General features: G+C 33.6%; 1 pseudogene; it reads right to left on the bottom strand.

Annotated features, from left to right (window-relative positions):
• Positions 1–11,253: 11,253 nt before the first annotated feature.
• LOC142606893 (UDP-glycosyltransferase 87A1-like) lies at positions 11,254–13,150 on the bottom strand (annotated as a pseudogene).
• Positions 13,151–13,962: the final 812 nt, after the last annotated feature.

Here is a 13,962-nt window from a genome sequence, read left to right as displayed (position 1 = left end):
GTTCACAATTTTTTGTTTGTATCACTTTATCTCAGTCGTAGATAAGAACTTTACCGGCTTATATGGAGTGAAGCTTGGTCCAAAATAGCTTTATGAGTATTAATTAAGGTTTTTTTTTTTTTTTGAGAAGGAATTAAGGTTATGTATGGAAAACATTTATTTTACTGGAGTTGTAAATTTTTTGTTAAAAATATTATAAATAAAGAGAAAAATTAATTGAAATAATATAGTAAAATTCATGAATAGTACTTAAAAAGTACTGTAAAATTTATAAATAATAATAAAAATAAATTAAATAATACAATAAACTAACAAAATTAATTATGTCAAAAGTCCGTTAAATAACGAAAAATAACCTCGTTTGTAATGCAACGTAACTGAAACTCTGTCAAAAAAAGAAAAAGAAAAAATGTGCACTTTTCAAAGTTTCGAGGGCACAACTTTCTTTTTTTTAGCAAAAAAAAGTGGTGTATTCGAAACTTTGAAAAATGTTCTGCATGCGTATTCAAACAAGGGTTTGGTTAATGTGTGTCCTAAGCGCACACATTAAGCCTTCCATTTTTTGGAAACATTTTCTCGAGTATTGAAAAAATTGTCAATACTTTTTCAATTCCCGAGAGAATACTTTCAAAAGTGATTTATTATTGTGTGCCCTTAGGGCACATATTAGCAAAATTCTTCAAACAAATATAAATATTTTGTCCTAGCGACTTTGATTTGCTGTATGGAATGGTGTGCACCGGCCATAAAATATGAGAGCAATCGCATTAATATGTTTAAAATTGGCAAAATTATAATGTGGTTCTTAAAGTTCACTTATTTTTAGTGATTGAAGTTTCAAGTGAGTACTAAATTATAATGTTAGTTCTTAAAGTTCACGTACTAAGTATTTTTAGACGGTGTTTGACAGCATAGTTTGAACATATTTTTACACATTTTAAACAACATTACACACATTTCACATACTTTTTTACCCACACGTATATCAAAAACACTTAAACAATATAACTCAAACTACTCTCCCAAACACTCCCTTAATCATTGAAGTTTCAAGTAAGTGTTATTGATCTTTGAAGTGCTATTGATCTTTGAAATTTTAACAATGAGCGTCGGTAGTCTTTCTATAATTAACTTCGGTTAGTTTTCTTATTTATATGTCCAACGGAATAATGACATGACTATCAAATATCAAATAACTTTCGCAAAATGATATTTAAATGAGCTTTACATCCACATTTTAAGGACTTTCTATTTCGTTGCTCCTTAGATGGATCTACTATTTTTAATGGTTGTTTACCTTGTTGATGGCAAAAGAAATCACGTCTTACTATTTCTCCTTTTTTTTTTCTCAGCGCAACCATTTCGAATTGTAAAACCATATCAATTTGCATAATTTTTTTAGAAAATAAAAGCTTCTTCTTCACTAGGAAAACATCGACCAACAAAAAGCTCAAACTCATTTTCTATTGAATTTATATCTTTATGTTCTTCAATAACTCCCATTTTATCTATTGGACATTCATACCAATCAATTATTTCATCTCCATATATAAGTATTATTATTTTTTCCGTCATTTGGAAGCTCATTTAATTCAACACAATTCTTTGAAACACTTCCATGAACCTCACTTGCAATCAAATCATAATCAACTTGTGCTATATTAAAACAAAAATTAAAATTAAAAATCAACATCATATTATGTGATATATGAATTATATATTACAAATAAAATGAAAGTAATAATACCTTCTTGAGACAATTCATTTAAGTCAAAACAATCCATTGGAACAAATTGATGAGCCTCACTTGCATCTACATTGTCATCCATTGGTGCTATATTAAAATAAGAGTTTAAAATATAAAAATCATATTCTATGATATATGAAATGTGAATTTATAAATAGAATAATATTATAGTACCTTCTTGAAGGGGTTCATTTAAGTCAAAACAATATTTTGGAGTAAAGTAATGACTCTCACTTGCATCTACATTCCCATCCATTGATGCTATAATACATGTATTAGAAATAAAAATTAACATCATATTAATTTTGGTGCTATATAAAAACAAGAGTTTAAAAATATTCTATGATAAATGAAATGTAAATCACAAATAAAATAAAATTATAATACCTTCATGAAATGGTTCATTTAAATCAAAGCAATCTTTTGCAACTACATCTCCATCCATTAGCGCTACAATATACATGTATCAAAAATAAAAATTAATAACATATTAATGTTAACCTATTTTTAAAAAATAACTCTGAATCAAATAAAATACAACAGTGGTACATTGTTTAATTATTCCTTAAACCTTTATTGACATTTCATCATCTCTCCTTCTCTTTGATATTGGTAAAGGGGAATAAATTTAGTTTGACATTAATAAAGTGAAAGAAAGTGAATAGTAAAATATTGGTAAAATAAGATTTGGTAGGAAATAAAAAGTGAAAGGGAGGGAGATGTGTTAAGAGGGCAATTTTGTCCAAAGAAAAAAAAAGCTCACTGCCAATGCCAACCGTGTCCCACATTAAGAGGGCAAATTTGTCCAATTTTTTCTTACAAGTCATGTCATGCTTTTTCTCTAATTTACTCAATTTTTTATTTATTTATGTGGGACTCACATTGACAAACCTTAACAAGCACCCTCCGATGCTTGTTAACATTCTCCTTAATTAACTAATGAAAGATAACATTGTTGGTCATGCAATATAATTGAAACTCTGCCAAAAATAAAGTTACACTTTTCAAAGTTTTTTTTTTTTTTTGGAAAAAGGATCATTCATTCATTCATAATAATAAAGCATCTTGATACAAAACTTTCATTGCTAGTGGAGGGGAATCCTCCATCTAATACAAATCATCATCTAAAGTATTCCTAGCATGTTATGCAAGAACATGTGCAACCTTATTTCCACCCCTCCTAGTGCTGCAAACACTAGCCCACTATAATCCATGGATCAAATGGCGAATATCATCCACCACATTACCTAAAAACGAATGCTTAACCAATGGTGAGGAGATGACTTGTATCACGTTGACATTATCACCCTCAATAATCAGCCTTGAGAAACCAGCATCCACAACAAATTCAAGGTCTCTTCTACATGCAAGCATTTCTGCTTCATCACTTGTACTCACCTTCGGCCTACTCGCAGTCATTGCTGCCATGATCTCTCCCTTGTCATTACGGACTATTGCACCAAATCCAGATCTATTCAACCCCATAAAGACCATTGCATCAAAATTAATCTTGTAGACAGATGGTGGAGGCGGTTGCCAAACTTCACTGCTGGGTTGCAACGCCGGGCTTACTGTCAGTTGAGTCTAGATTAGGTCCAACGGGTGGGTGGACACCCCTACCCTATTCCATGTTGCTATCTCCACTGTACTTACTAACGTGACTATACATAGCTTCAAATCCATAGAATCTAATACAAGCGAACTCTATTAAATGTGAACACCCGCTCACAACTTCAAGTACCCACTTCAATAACTCTATATTAACCGGATTCAGCAACTTCACCTTGATCACCAAATCCTTGTAAACATGAACAATGATCCTTGCTTGATGGTTTGAGAAAACTTGGAAATACCCTATAGTTTGTTTACACCACAAGGTTCTCCAAAAGTCTTGAAAAGCGAGCCCTTGAATTGCTTTTTATTATTATTATTATTATTATTATTATTTTTTTTTTTTTTATTATTATTATTATTACCTTGGATTGAAAACCATGATACCCTAGCTTCATGAGGGCTGATTGAAACATACTTGGAATCTATTCCGCACGAATCTCAATAGATTGAGATTAGTGATTCTTGATCGAGCATATATCAAGATTCCATAAACTTGTGAGCTTCTACAATCTTGGTCTTGTCTTAGATTTGAAATGGACTTGCATTATTTTAAATTGGTGAAGTTAAGAACTTCAAATTTTTAATTGGTGGAGTCAAGCACTTCATTGAATTAATTTGTAACAAATGGTGGAGTCAAGGACTCCATTGATTTATAACGTCAAGGATTCTAATATTTTAATTAGTAGAGTCAAGGACTCTAATATATATTTAAACTGGTGGAGTCAAGGACTCCATTTAATCAATTCATAATGGTAGAGTCAATGACTCCATTGATACATTTGATTTGCTAGAGTCAAGGACTCCATTGAATCAATTCATAATGGTAGAGTCAATGACTCCATTGATACATTTGATTTGGTAGAGTTAAGGACTCCATTAAATTAATTCATCATAATAGAGTCAAGGACTCCATTGAAGCATTTAATTTTGTAAAGTCAAGGTCTCAATTGATGTATTTGATTTGCTAGAGTCAATGACTCCAATATTTAAATTAGTAGAGTCAAGAACTCTATGGAATTGGTAGAGTCAAGGACTCTATTGAATTTTGAGAAGGCATTAGAAAAAAGTTTGAGAGAATTTTTATTTGGAAATTCTCAAGTAGGATCTGCGAATCAGGGACTCGTACTCTAAGTTTCACATATGAAATTAGGAACTTTTCATGAAACCCGACCCTATTTGTTTTATCAAATAAAAATTCAGTTTTGAGAAAGATGGAGAGAGAGAGATTTATAGAATAAAGGGACAGGTGAAGTCCCACATACAAACCTATTGATGAAACCACTTTAAGCCTCTTTGTCCTCTTCTTTCTTCTTTTCACTTATTGCACTCTATGTATTCTGTCCGTGTGTGTATTTTCTGTGTTCTTGCTCTGTGTTTTTTATCCCTTTTTTTACTTGCTGAAGCCTTCTCTAATTTATTGAGAAATTGAAGAAACCGATTAGCTCATTCTTTTTCTCAGCTGATGCAATACTGCACCTGCTTCTTTCACGGGCAGTTGGTGTGGATTGTAGTTGATTTTCAACTACCTCTTGCTTTTGGAATTAGGGTAAATTACAATTTACTCATTTATAATTTGACCAAAGTTTAAGTTGCCTACTTGTGTTTGAAATTTGACACTTTATCCACCTGAGATTAGCTCAATTTGAGTTCCGTAACCCACCTCTATTAAAAACAGGATTAATATAGAATTTTGCTCCACTTTTATGTCTTTCTCCAACAAAAACACAAAAAACATAAAAATACAAGATCAAAAATAATTTAGTAGAACACTTGCATCATGAGATTTCAAACCATAGGTAGTCAACTTAAATTTTGGTCAAACCTTAGGTGTGTAAAGTGTCAAATTTCAAATCACAAATAGACAATAAATCTCGATCAAATCACAAGTGGTAAGTTATAATTTGCCCTTGTAATTATTTGAGTGGCGCTTGTGGTAAGAAGTTATTTTACTCAGCCACACTCCCACCTACATCTTCTCCCATTCTTTTTATAAATAAATGGGTAATGACATTGAGCTTGGCTGCCAAGCCTGCCATGCCATGAGTTTAGTTAGACAACCCCACCTCTTTTGCACGTGATGTGAGTGTGGAGTTTGTTTAATATTCCCTTTTTTTTTTTCTTTTTATATCATCCTTATATTTTTGTTTGCTCTATTTGTTTTTATAATTAATTTTGTTAATTTTAGAGGGTATTTATTTTTTGGTCCCACAAACTTGTCCAAAATTTATATTCTTTGATAAATCTTGCTTGAATTTTTCTTTTTTTTTTTATGTAACCACTTTTTTTTTTTTTTTCACATTTCAACATGGTTATTTTATTGGATTGTTGTGTCTGTTTTGTCTTTTAGTTTGGCTTTTTTATAATTACATGAAAGAGACAAAAGAAATAATTAATATTTTAGTTTAACATCTTTTTGAGCTCACATTTTTTTAATTTTTTTTTACTTCTAGTATTGTTGCAAAATTTAGTATAGATCAATCATAAATAATTTCTAACATTTAAAAGAATGTCAAGTTTCTTTTTGATAGATAATTGCATTACAATGTATTGAGAAACAATTTTTTTTGTCTTCTCGATAGTTTGTTAACACTACTTAGGTGTTAATTGGAATTTTCATGAATTTATTTGTTCATATCTCGGCCCTCCTAACTTGGAATCCAGCCTCCGCACCTAGTTGCAATGGTCCTTTCTCGTCTCTCCCTTAACTTCTCTGCTAAAACATGGTCACTCGCCTCTTGGCCACTAAGCTTTACCCAAGTTCACCAAGATCCCTGTTAGTCATCAACACTTGATTGCAAACACAGAAGCTGCAATGAGCTTACCTCGCTACCTAACATGCGTGGAGCAATTGATGGGAGTAGAGGTGTTCACCAAACCATACCAAAACTACCTGCAAAATGGCATAACCACACCGCACTGCAAGTAGCAATGCACCGCACCGCAAGTAGCAATGCACCGCACCCTCTCTATATATTAATATATTTATTTTTTTAATATTAAATGTATTATTTATATTTTAATAACCCTTGTTAAAAAAAAAGTTTAATAACCCTAACAAGCGTTGATTAGAAAAGCCAGCCCAAAATAAAGAAAAACCAGCTTAATTGTTTATAACTTGGCCTAAAACAAAGGAAAACAATCAGTTTTAGGCTGGGCAGAAAAAGCCCAAAATTTGAAAAATATACTAGTTTCAACCCCGTTCAAATCAAATCTTACACACCGTATCTCATATGTGATCAGCAAAAATGAGGTGCGATGCGGTTATGGTTTTGGCTCAACTCTAAACCGCACCGCACATGTGACCACAAAAATGAGATATGGTGCGATTATGGTTTTGGCTAAACCGCATCACAAATTGCGGTGCTAAAAAAGGCCCAAAATCACACCGCAAACACTCCTAGATGGAAGTCATACTAAGGTCTATAGCCTCCCCAATGGCCAAATGTTGATATAGGTTTCCATCAATTTAGCTTCAGGTTGTGGTTGATTAGAAGAAAATCTTTTGGGATGTGTGCATCAAGTCACATGATGAGATTGTCGATGCCACATATTTAGGGTCTGTTTGGTTGGGAGGATAGAAAATAGGGAGAGAATAGAAAAGTGTGATGATAGAAAATATTTTAATTTCTCTCATTTATGTTTGATTAAAAAAGTAGAAAAGTAGAGGGATAAAAAACTTTTTTGTTTGGTTGAGGTGAAAAATGAGAGGATTGAAAATAGATTTTTTATAAATTTACTATCATGTCCCTATCAAATAAAACAAAGAGTAATACATTATATGCTTTAAAAAATGTATATAGATGGACACTTCATTAAAATGAAAATATAAAATAAAGAAATTAATCCAAAAAATGTTTTCAAAAAAACCAAAAACAAAAACCAACCAAAACTGATGAGAAAAGAAAGAAAGAAACATATGAGCACCCACAAAAAAAGAAGAAGGAAAATAATAATAATAATAATAATGCGTAAATGCACTTTTAGTCCCTAAATTTTGGCCCTATTTCTATTTTGGTTCCTACATTTTCATTTTACCACTTTTAGTCCCTAAACCAATTAACGCGTGTTATTTTAGTCCTTACGGTCACCCAACTAACAGAAAATACTAACGCGGCTAACGGAGGGATTAAAATATTATAAAAAATGCCACATCACCCATGACACATCAGCACGTCAGCATTTTAATTAATAAAAAATAAAATAATAAAAAGCTAGGTCAGAAAATAAATAAAAATTTTAAAATAAACATTAATCTAATTCTTTTTTTTACTTTTCATTTTTTTTCCGTAAGAGCCTACATGCTCAAGCCCTGAAAATTTCAAAACCAGAAAAATTCACATCTCGGTGGACTTTTGAATCCTTTGATCTTAATTAATTATTTCTTAATCTAAATGAAGAACACACAAATAAGAAGAGAAAACAAAATCAAAAGCACCCACATCACAATAACCAAAAACCCAGCTCTAACATTCCAATTTTCAAAAACTTAACATCAACCATTACCCAGTTCTAACATCAACCTCACAAAAACTTAACATTTTCCATTACCCACATCACAAATAACCAAGAATCCAGCAAACCCAAAAGATCTAAAATACCCACAAGAAAAACAAACCAAAAAACTCATCAATCATCAAATCTCAAAGGCCAAAATAACCAAGAATCCAAGCTCCAAATCCCCATCACCGAAAAAAAGCTGCTCCGCCGTGGGCGAGATTCCAAAGCACATCGAGGATCACCATAGGCTTCGAGTAGACCCATATGCAAACACACACAAACCCAAATGCAAAATCAACAGATTGGCGAAGGATGATGGATGAACGGAGCTGGGCTTCGAAGATGGGTGAGGAGGATGATGAATCGGGTTGGCAATGGTGTGTGGGTCGGCGATGATGTGTGAGCTTCGGTGTGATGGTGTGTGAGCTTCGGCGATGGTGTGTGACCTTCGATGGCGGCGGTGAGGAGGATGATGAATTAGTGAGGATGATGGATGAGGAACGGCGCGGCCTGGCGGAGGCTCTGGCACTGCACGAATCGGCGTTGATGATTGGCTTTTCTTTGGGGTTTGTTAAGGATTTGTGGTCTGGAATTTATGGATTTTGGTTTGATGATTGGGTTTTGTTTTGTTGGATGATTTAGATGTTTTGTTGTTAATTTGGTTGGGTTTTGATTTACTAGTTTTGGAGATATGTTTGGGATGAAATTCTATGTATTTAGTTGAATTTGTGTTATGAGAAATGTTGGAAAAGAAAATCTTTGAGTACTATGTTCTTCGTTCTTGTGATCTGAGGTTGTGTTTTTGTAATCTAGGTTTAAGATCTTGTTTATACATGTTCTTCAACATGATTTGAATTTATGTGTTTTTACGTTTTTAATTTTGTTTTTCAGTTTTTTAATTTTGCTAAAACTGATAAATTAACATAAGTGATGTGTCAGGTGATGTGGCAATTTTTGAATATCAAAATAGATTTTTTAATTATTATTTTACTGTGCCGTTAGCCACGTCAGCATTTTCTGTTAGTTGGGTGATGATAAAGACTAAAATAACACGCGTTAATTGGTTTAGGAACTAAAAGTGGTAAAATGAAAATGTAGAGACCAAAATAGAAATAGGGCCAAAATGTAGAGACTAAAAGTGCATTTATGCCTAATAATAATAATAATAATAATGAGGAAATGTCCAGAAAAAGACATAAAAATAAAATCAGCCAAAAGGCCTAAAACATCTAGAACGTTTCTATTGAGGTATATTTGTCCAAAAGTAATAAGAAGGTTTGCTCCTTATTTTCTCTCCTATAATCTCCCCAATTTGGGGAGATTGAGTTTTAGTAAGTATAGGAAGAAAACACCTAGACTCTACCAGTTTTCTGTTCCTTTTCCCCTCCCAACTAAACTGCTACTCCAACAATTTTTTTCTCATTTTTATTTTCTATCCAACCACTTTTTACTCCAACCAAACATACCCTAAAAGCATTCCCATTAAAGATGCTAAAAGTGATATATGCTAAATTTTACCATCAACACACAAAAAAAGCCACTCCATCAAAGATTTCAAATGACAAAATGTTTGGCACACAACTACAGGGAGCTTGTATCAGTACAAGTTCACTGTAGCTGGATTGTAAAAAAAAAATCACTTTATATTCACCTACGGCTCTTTTTTAAATTTCTGTCTCTCTTTCCTCTCTCTCACTTCTCTCTTCCCTCTTTCATGGTTCATCATCTCTGCTTGTCACCGATCCTTGCTCGTCATCGTCGATCTTTGCCTCTTTGTCACTGATCTGTCCTTGTCGTCGTTGATCTTTGCCTCTTCGTCACTGATCTGTCCTCGTCGTCGTCGATCTCTGCCACTTCGTCGCCGATCTATCTTTGATTTGCCTCCATCGCAAACATCGCCCACTCTGCCTCTTCATCACCAATCTGTCTCCAATTCACCGATCTATGATTATCACTCTCTCACGCCGATCTATGATTATCTCTCTCTCATGCCGATCTGTCTTCGATTTGCCGATCTATGATTATCTCTCTCTCCCGCCTTAGGTTCTGATTTGGGCATATTTTGGTGGGTTTGTGATTTGGTTTTGGGTGGTGGGTTTGTGATTTGGTTTTGGATGGGTATATTTTGTGGTGGGCTGGTGGTGGTGGGTATTTGTTTGATGGATTTTTGCGGTGGACCGGTGGTGGTTGATGGTGGGTGGGTATGAGTTTTATGGTTTGGTTTTGGGTTTGGGTTTGGGTTTGTGATATGATTTTGGGTTTGTTTTTGTTTGTAATTTTGGTGGTTTTGGGGGTTGAGGTTGTGGGTGGTGATGGTTGTGGCAGTGGGTGTGGGCGGTGGTAGTTGTTTTGAGAGAAGACATATACGGAGGACAGAGGAAGAGATAGATTGAGAATAAAAAATAATAAAAAAATAATAAAGAAATAATATTTTAATAAAGTGGTAAAAAATATAAAATTTTTGATGTTGGGTATATTGTAAAGTTGTATGTTAAAATAGATAAAGTAAGATTTTGAAATAATAAAAGCTAAATTTTTTAGAAGTTTTGATGGGAGTAATCTAAGAGATAGTTTTTTGTATAATAGGCTTTCTTATTGGGATATCAAGTGGGATAAGGTTATCAATGTGAGGCCGTATGTGTTTGGCTATTGGTGCTACTCTTTGTTGCCTTTTTTGTTCAGACCCTTTTCGCCAAGTGGGATTGGCACTCCTACCCAAAACTTGTTCGATGGGATACTTATGAATGGGCGGTCTTTGAGAGAGCAATATGGGGTTTGAGATTCTTGACCACAATGATGGTATGGTGTCATTCTTAGTTGGTTTTTTTTTTTTTTGGGTGACAGTTTTTTTGGTCCTGTCTAAGCATTTGGGTGACATGACTTTTAGTGATAGCTAAATGGGTGATATCATACATGTTTTAATGACTAAGCAACCATCGGGCACTTAATCATGAGACTACCAACAGAGATGGATGACAGATCCTTTGTGAAAATGGAACCAAACTTTAAAGCCCAAAATAAAAACAACCCCAAGGGTCAAAGGTCAAAAATAGTTTACTCTTAAAAAAAAGGACCAAGTTTGGGCTGAAATACTGTGAATTCATATCATCAATATTATACTTACATAAAGAAATGGAGATTCAAATCTTTATTCTCCCTATAAAGCAATGTTATTGAGTTATAAAATTTTTGACACCTTCAAAAATATTTGGATTCCAGTTTTTACGAGAAATATTCAAAGCAACTAGATTACGGGAATTTTAATAAATTTTTCTTCAAACCATCACTACTGCCAAAGATGATGATGATGTTAATATTATAGGATATGTAGTTAATTTTTATTTGCTAGACCCTAAAATAAATGAATATATATATATATAATAAAAATAAAAAATAAAAAAGCATGGATTCAACTTTATTGACGTTATTAATTGGTGAACCTTACAATCAAATTTAATATTAATATACCAAGAGTTTTGTAACTCAACTACACTTCTCAGTGTTTCTGAAAGAAACATCTAGATATCAAAGTCCCTTCCTTAACTATTCAATTATAAAAAAAAAAAAACCGATCAACATGAATTTTTTCATAAAACAAAGAGACACTAGCTAGCATTCTATGGTTGTGAAATCAAGAACAAAAAAAAATTATTTTTTACTCAATAACCATCGCAATTTGAGAGGTCCTTGATGAAAGCATTGATGCTGCTTTCAGATGATCCTCCTTTGGCAATTGCACGTTGACATATGTGTTGAACTTCACTTGCTTTTGATGTAATTTCTTTCATTTCATCACTTTCCAAATCCATAAATTGTCACTAACTTTGCAATTTCTGCTCCTGTCACCAAATTGTCTGCCCCCACATCTTTCTTCACCCTCCACCCAATTTTCCAATCCTCCACAATTAGCTTACTATTTTGAATCTGATCAAATCCTATAGGATATGTAAGAAAAGGAATACCATAGAACATACCTTCTTTAGTGGAATTCCACCCACAGTGTGACCAAAAGCCTCCTATAGAAGAATGAGATAAGACCCTCAACTGATCACACCAAGGCACTACTAACCCCATATCACCACAAACTTCTTTCAACCTGCAAGTCTCATCACGCGCAACCCATAAGAATCTGACACCACTATCGTGCAAACCGATTGCAATTTCATCCATTTGGGCACTAGAAATTGAAAGAAAACTTCCCATTGAAATATATAGAACTGAACTTCTAGGTTGGCAATCTAGCCAGTTTAGATAGTTTTGGTTACCGGGGTTCATATTCTCTTCAAGATCTAAGTGAGGTATGGTTGGGCCCATAGCATATACGGGAAATGAGAATTGTGAGTTTAGAACATCAATTGTCTCGGATTCCAACTCATAAATGGAAGCCAATAAGAGATATTGTGCTTTGGTTACACATGAACAAGCTTCGAAGAACCGTTGCGACATTTGTTGAACTCTCTGATCATGAGAAGTATCCACTGCACGCTCCTCAGCTTTTACTAGTTGCACCAATAGAAATTAGGAGTTGGGTAACTAGTAGTAATTCACATATTTTGAAATAAAATTAAATGAATAATTCTGAAATTAATTTTATATTTCCTACTTACAGAAACTTAACCAAAAAACAAAAAAAATTGTGACAACCTGTAAAGATGTACTCACTTGAGATGTGATCAGCTTGGAAATGTTGAATGGTCGTGAGCATAGACGGCGACATAGTCCAAAGCGATGCAACCGAAATATTCCTCCGGTTGCCGACGCCAACTACCCAGGAAAGCACAGTATCAGCTATGATAACTGTAACAGGTAGCTCAAGTTGATCAAGGAGCTGCACAAACGGAGCTTCCAACTTTGTCATGGTAGCTTCGAAGAAGGAGTGAATGTCAGCGGCGCGGACTAGCTCCGATGGGATAACGTTAGGTATGGTGCTGAAGCGAATGTTGTCAGGCATAGGATCGGAGCCGATGAAACTGAGCCATTCTTCAGTGACAACGAAGGTGACAAGAATATCCTTGTTTTTGGAAGCTAGTATCTTGCAGAGGTTCATCATGGGGTTGATGTGGCCGCGACCTGGATAAGGCATGGCCACCACATGGCACTGCGTGGTTGGTTTAGCTTTGACGGAATTCATGTCCGAAATTGGAATGTACAGTGTCGTTGTGGTCAAGGCAGAGCAGAGAAAAGGACACTTCAAGTGTATCCTCCTTGCTTTAGGCAATTTTTTCACGCGTAGTCATTGTAGTGTGCTTTGATTTGATGACTGGAAGTGCCAAAAAGCAAAAGCTTTTTTGCATCTTTTTTTTTTAGTTCTGTTAACCGCACCTTAACAACACACTTTTAGGTAATTCTTTAATTGACTTTTTCAACTTTAAGCAATTTTTCAGTTTTGGGCAATTTTTTTTTTTTTCTTTTGTTAATTTTTTTTCATTATTTTAAGTAAAATTAAAAAAACCTTTTGACTAGAAATTTGTGTTTTTGGACCAACCAGTAGGTTTACAACTTTACTGGTATGAATTTAATACCATTATCTTTATCTTTGTCCAATATATAGTGGCTGGAATACGTGACTTTTTCTAATTTGCGAAAGACGATTTCAATTTCGACACTATGAAGAAAGAGTCTCAATTTCGTCCGAAGTGTCCCCTCAATGAAATAACAGTCTTGATTTCAGGGCGGCGCCACCTTGAATTTTTTATATATATAATAGTTTAAAAATTTTTATTTGTCTACTTTTCAAAAAAAATTTAGGTACATCCTTAGTTTTTTTTATGCCAATAAAATTGAATTTTTCTCTATAATTTGATGAATGATTATTTGGTTGTATACATTGAAAGAGATGTAGTTTGTAACATTGATAAAAAAAAACTATAGTGCAATGATTTCAAAATATGAAAACTCGTAATAGGCAATTGTAAACTTTATGTATTTATATTTTTTTTTTTACTGTTGTTGTCAATATATGAATTTCTCTTTTTATTAGGTTGTATAATTTATGCTTCTTAAGAAACACCCGAAAAAAATTTCTAAAACCGTCACTGCTCGATTTTGACAAGTGTCCTCTCAATGGACGTTGTGTATATCAAAGAAAAGTTTTGGTTTTGTCT

Source organism: Castanea sativa, chromosome 8, assembly GCF_040712315.1.
Source record: "Castanea sativa cultivar Marrone di Chiusa Pesio chromosome 8, ASM4071231v1".
Classification (NCBI taxonomy): Eukaryota; Viridiplantae; Streptophyta; class Magnoliopsida; order Fagales; family Fagaceae; genus Castanea; species Castanea sativa.
The sequence above is the reverse complement of the archived record's forward strand: the minus strand, read 5'-3'. Positions and strand labels throughout refer to the sequence as shown.